Genomic DNA, 6,000 nt, shown 5'->3' on the forward strand with positions numbered 1-6,000 from the left:
TTTTTTAGTAAAGTGGATATTAGTAGATATTCAAAGTAATGTTTAAATATTTAAGAGAATCTAGTAATCCCAACAGGCAGGATAGAAAATCATCGGAACTGGATGTTGGTGTTAAGGGCTTTGAAGGGTGGCTAAAGAAAAACAGTGGACAAATCATTAAAGATGAGTATTCTGTCTTTGTTGCCTAATTACGGTTTTTCTTATTGTCATTTAGGATAAATTTGTAGGTGAGTTATTGTATGGTGACAATTTGTAGTCGCATTACCATAGTGTAAGGTGCATGTCCAACATCAATAGGGAAGTTGTGGTGTGACGCAGAAAGAGATCAGTTAATGGAGAGATATACAGAAGATACGTACTTCTGAATATGCGTGGATTTTCACTTAAAATGTATACAATTTGCTTAATTATACATTAACAGAAAAATACTGGAGAATATAGAGCACAAATATACAACATATTTCATACAAAAAAGCGCGCACCAGAGGGAAAAGGTTGGACCAACATGGCCAGGTTGAGATAGATCTGCAGTCATTTTTCTGCCTGTTTCCTGGCTCTGGTATTGTATAAGGAGGACAGGTAAACACCTGATATTTTCTGCAGTCCTGTTTTATTATTGTACAATAGGCTGCCCTCATCCTTTTTGGTAGCATATCCAAACCAGACAGAGGTTGAGACTCAATGATGTCATAATCTTGGAGCTGATGACTGGCTTAATTACTCATTCATTGACCTGTATAACTTTGCCTGGTTTCTCATCAATGCTCATCTGATCCACCTGCTCCTTCATCTATTAACGGTGCTTGCATCCAGTCATCAGGGCCAGATTATTCTTGTTGTTCTAGACAGTGGTGAGAATGATTTTAGTGTTCGTTAGTTACCTGATCCTGACCTGTTCTGCCTCTCAACCACTGAGCCTATCTGGTCCCTTCTGAAATGTTAGCCTGAACTGTCTTTAGATTCCTGGACCTCTGAGCCTGCCTGTTACTGTTCTAATCGGTTTGCCTTACCTGGCTTCAGACCCCGTCTAGTTTTACGGGGCTGCAGCGTCTGGGACACTCTGCGTGGCGCCTGCCGCATCTTGTTGGCAGCCCACTGGCTGGATCCTACCTTGTTCTTTGGCTATGGACTAAACTTGTAAACCAGGTTAGTGACTCACGTTCATAATCTTCCTCCGTTACATTTATGTGGTCACTAACCTGTATTTCCTGTCTCTAGAGTTTCCTGCCTCAGACGTCCTAGCAGCTGTTATCACAGACCCGTTTATTTCAATAAACGTTTTTTGAGTAATCCTTCTGGTTGTCTTGTCTAAATACTGGGTCCTCTGTTCCGATTCATGACAGATGAAGGCAGCAGAAGTAGATCAGCAGCTCCTTATGCAGGTCCATCTTCTTGTAGGCTGGGGTAGGAAGTACATCCTTTGCTGGACCTGCTGAAGGAAGTGTCCATGTTGCTCTGACTTAAATTGGTGCTGGATGAACAAAACGTCCTGGATGATGTTTAAAACAGTTATTTTTCATCATCATTGGTTGATCAACACATCCAAATAGACATGGTTTTAAACTGAAAGCAGGCTTAAATCAACCTGCTAGATCAAGATTAACAGAGAAATTTACAGATGATTCTACATCAGAGATTAAGAAGACAGTAAAAATGAAGTGCCGTTTGGCCTGACAAATTAAAATGAAATGTGTTTAGACATGTTATAAATTGTACAACATTTTTGCCATATTGATATAGACGTGATAAAAAGTAACAATAACCTTAGTCACACCAGAAATCAAGTGTGTTAGTGAAGACCCATGTTGCCATTTTATTTTTACTTTTATATAATTTTAAAAAGCACATACATCGTGATAGTGTCTTCTGATAGTTACCAATCAAAACAAGTCTTAAAAACGGTCAGATTGGTGTAAAATAGACATTACTTTGTAAATGATGCTGGTGTTTTACATTTGTAGCCCTAAATTTCTCCCCCTTCTTATTTACGCATGAATGTCTTTATAAAAGGCTGAGTGGGCAAATTCTAACCAACGACTGAATGCTTGCTTGAATTATGTATTAGCATGTTTCAGGGAGCAACGTTACTGAGTGTCTCTCTCCAGTCATTTGTGGCTTGAAGCAACTGTTCAGTTCTTGCTGACAAACAACCGCATAATTACCAAGGTTTAAGGGAAGCACTTCTTTTAAGTGGGTAAAAGCAGGTATTGTTAATAACCTCTAAGTCACTCAGAGTGTAGCATCTGTCAGAACATGGCCAGGCAGATGTAAAGTCCATATGGATTCAAACTGCTTTCAAACAGGGTCTAGTTTTTGTGGTGTGAATATATGCAAATCTAAAATCAAATCAATTCATTTTCCTGTGCATCTTCACACTTTGAAAGGTTTTATGTCAAACTGAAGTAGGTATATAAAGAGTAGAAAATCTTATTTATATATGTAGATAAAGCTACATATAAACACGCATTGTAAAAACAAACATCACTTTTCTATGAATGTTAGACATTAATTCAAGTTAAACGTTTCCTGTTTTAGTTCAGTAAAAGTAACCAAAATTCTCTACATTTGTTCAAATTCAAGATTAAAAGAAAATATTGTTTTGAACGTATTTGAATGATTTCATTATATCCAGTATACGTAAGCCGAGATTATTATCTGTAACTTCAACAAAAAAGATTTGAGTTGTGCAGTTAATGAAAATTATTAAAGTGAGGAATAATGTAAATGTGCCACCTTAGACAAAATGTATTACATTGCGGCAACACATTTCTTCTTTGATGATCCCCGTTTTTCCAATATTGTAGCAGAAACTTTTCTAGCTGGAATATTCTTCATCATCTTCTTATTTACCTTGATTTTTATTTGGTTTGTCAAATAACATCAAACTAAGTAAGGGTTGTGGGCCTGGACAAGCAAAAAAGAAGAAAAGAAACTAGCAGATATCAACACCAAAAAACAAAAAAAACAAACAAAAACAAAAGGAAACATATCTTTACCAATCCATTAACCAATTAAAAAAAGCTTTTATAGCTCATACCAAAAATACATTTTCCTAAAATATATAGAATATTATAGTGTTCCTTTTCTTTTTTAGGATTCCTCAGTAATTGGATCCATTGTGTCTGGTATTGCTGACAGATATCTACAGTCATGATTTTGGTGCTGATGGCTGGCTTGATTGGTCATTTCATTCACCTGTCTAGCTCTGCCCTGTTCCTGATCCCTGCTCATCTGATCCACCTGATCCTGCTTCTATTTTAACTCATTGGTCCCAGCCATCAGTGCCAGATTATTCTTGGGCCTTTGGTGTTGAGATTTCACTAGCGTTTCTATAGTATCTGATCCTGATCCGTTTCTGTATTTGGACCTCTGAGCCTCCCTGCCTCTGTGTTTTACTTTCCGCTACAGAGTTCACATCTTCCTGTTTCATGTTTTCCATTTTTTTTGTAATAATGAATAAATTCTTGTGTGTCCCAACAGTGATCTAGTTATTATCCTTTCCTCTTTGTGTTTTATTGAGCCGTTCCCCTTTCATATCTGCTTTCAACTGATATGGTCTTTTTCTTTTTTTTTCTTTCAATAGCACAGTTAACCTCTGATTTTATTTTTGATACAAATCCTTTATCATTGCACTTTGTTGACTATTTGGCCCTCTTATGTGCCATTTTATTTCTTTTAGCCAATACAAGCAGGAACTCAGAAGAACCCCACTGTTAACCCCATCATCTGAATGTAGCATGTTTGTTAAATTTCTAAGGTTATATCAGGGCGGCTTTCTTAATAATTTTCTTGTAAAGCTGTTAATGGTGAACCTGAATCTGGCTTGAAACACCAGCTTTTTAATGGTCTGGTCCTCTCAATCCACTCTACTTAAAGGAGTTATGCAATACTTTCTGCTGTAAGAAAAGTTAAGCCTTTAGTTTTCTCCCTATATTAATTTTGAATTCTTGAACTCTGACTACCACCCCTGTTGATAAAAAAAAGTGATGTATTTTGGAATACATTCATATAAGATTTGATGTAGAATTGTGAAATCTAGAATCGTTCAATGTTTTCATGTACTGTTGTTGAACTACATATAACTGTTTAACTTTAGTCTTATTTCTTTAAATCCACAAAAGCATATAGGACACACAAACATGCACATACTTGTTCTGCCATCGTGAGGAAATCAATGTAAGTCAATGGGAGTTGACTCCCATTGACTTACATTGATTTTCAGTCACTTTCAACTCCTTCTATGCCCTAACCCTAAAACTAACCATAAACCTAACCATTACCAATGCATAACTCACACTAACCCTAACCAATTTACACCTTAGCCCTAAACCTAACCATAAGCAAAATAGCATGTGAGGACCGGCAAAATGTCCTCACTTTGCAACAACTGGTCCTCAATTTAATGGTGAAATAGGAAAAATCGTCTAACCTCTGAGGGCTAGACAGGTACACACACACACACACATTATATATATATATATAATCTCAGTTTTACAGGTTTTTTATGGTAATTAACTGGTATCTTTTTGTATTTCAAAATGTAAAAAAAAAGGTTCTTTAAAACGTATTTAAAATCAAACAGACAAAAAAGATAGGTCTTCTGTTTATTGGCGGTTGACAAACAGCTAGTTGGCGCTATACCGCCACCAGCTGGTGAAACCTATGGGTTAGGATGAACATTTGATTTAGGAATATCTGAAAAAAAGAAGAAAAAAAACTATATTTCTTCCCATATTATATATAAAGGGGCGCTTATTTTATCCGGACTATCTCTTTAAAGAAGTCCACTATAGAAGGGAACGGACCATTTTGCTAACAAAAAGGGGGAGATGTATCGGCGCTTTGGTTAAATGAACTAAATTATTTGAAACAACCAAAGCAGCAACCAACATCAAGAAATAATAAAAAGCATAAGGAGCATTCAAATAATTCTACTGTAAACGAAAAAACAGCATTGCGGAGCCAAATGTTTCATCCAAAAACCCCGTCCACCCCTCTGGGCATTTCTATTTATAGCATCAGCTGTTGCGCTACATAGATTGGCTGCTGCTGTATTGTTTCGCAGATTGTGGGAAGCTCATGCTGTGGATGTTAAAGGGCGGCGGGCGGAGATGAGGAGGAACATGTAGCTGGGAGGACAGTACTGCCAGCCGAGGGGGAGCTCTATCGGTGAGTGCTTAGCCCTTTAACATAAAATGTTCGGTTTATATGTAATATTTATTAAAATAACATCTAAACCGCTGCGAGGAGGTTGTTCAGACTGATGACAGCTAGCTAAGCATTTAAAGGAGGTGATATTCTTTTTAATTAGATCCGTGTTTTTTGCTAACTTACAGCTAAATAGGAAGCTGTTATGTCCAGGGGCGGCATTTTTTTTTTTGTCATTATCTTTAATCCAACTCCTCACATAGTCAGACATACAAGCAGGCAGAAAGAAAAACGGGCCTTGGGTCTGTGTTTTTTTCCCCCCAATGTACCAGAAATCCCCCCTGGAGTCGTAAGAAAAACACGGTGTTTGTCTCGAGTGATGAGGGGAAATCCTACTGCAGCGTTCATGTATTTCGTGTCTGGCCCTTTCTCGTTTTTCCACACATCAGCAGCAGCAGGATCAGAGCTGGACACGCAGAGAACAGAGGGATTCTTCTTGAATCAGATCATAGTATGAGATCATTCAGAAGCAGCAGTCAGTCTGGAGAAGGAGGCACACTTTAATCACTATTAATAGGGCTGTGAAATCATCACATCATCTGCCTGTCCGTCTAGCGAGGAAAAATCTTGTTAACTTGTTTATAGAAAAAGCTAAAGCATACTGTGATGCTGCTCTGGATTATCTGTCATTAAGGCAGGAGTCCCATCAGATCAGGTTCAGTTCCTTCACAGAGGAAAAATGCTGGCCTTTTGACAGCTGGTGCATGATGAGCAGGTTTGAAAAGCAAATTATGGTTCTGAATTTCTTTTTTTTTTTAATGTTTAAAGAATTATACAGAAGAACATTAGGGC

The 6,000-nt window shown here is 37.5% G+C and overlaps 1 protein-coding gene across 1 annotated transcript in view; it reads left to right on the forward strand.

Moving 5' to 3' along the window:
- The first annotated feature begins 5,046 nt into the window (after positions 1-5,046).
- The window catches only part of mras (muscle RAS oncogene homolog), a 33,910-nt gene continuing 32,956 nt past the window's right edge, over positions 5,047-6,000 (forward strand). Inside the window, exon 1 of the mRNA XM_015398565.1 lies at positions 5,047-5,169. The gene's annotated coding sequence lies outside the window, so the exon portion shown is untranslated. The remainder of the gene's footprint in view (positions 5,170-6,000) is intronic.

This window comes from Cyprinodon variegatus, unplaced genomic scaffold (assembly GCF_000732505.1).
Source record: "Cyprinodon variegatus isolate N-32 unplaced genomic scaffold, C_variegatus-1.0 Scaffold941, whole genome shotgun sequence".
NCBI classification, from domain to species: domain Eukaryota; kingdom Metazoa; phylum Chordata; class Actinopteri; order Cyprinodontiformes; family Cyprinodontidae; genus Cyprinodon; species Cyprinodon variegatus.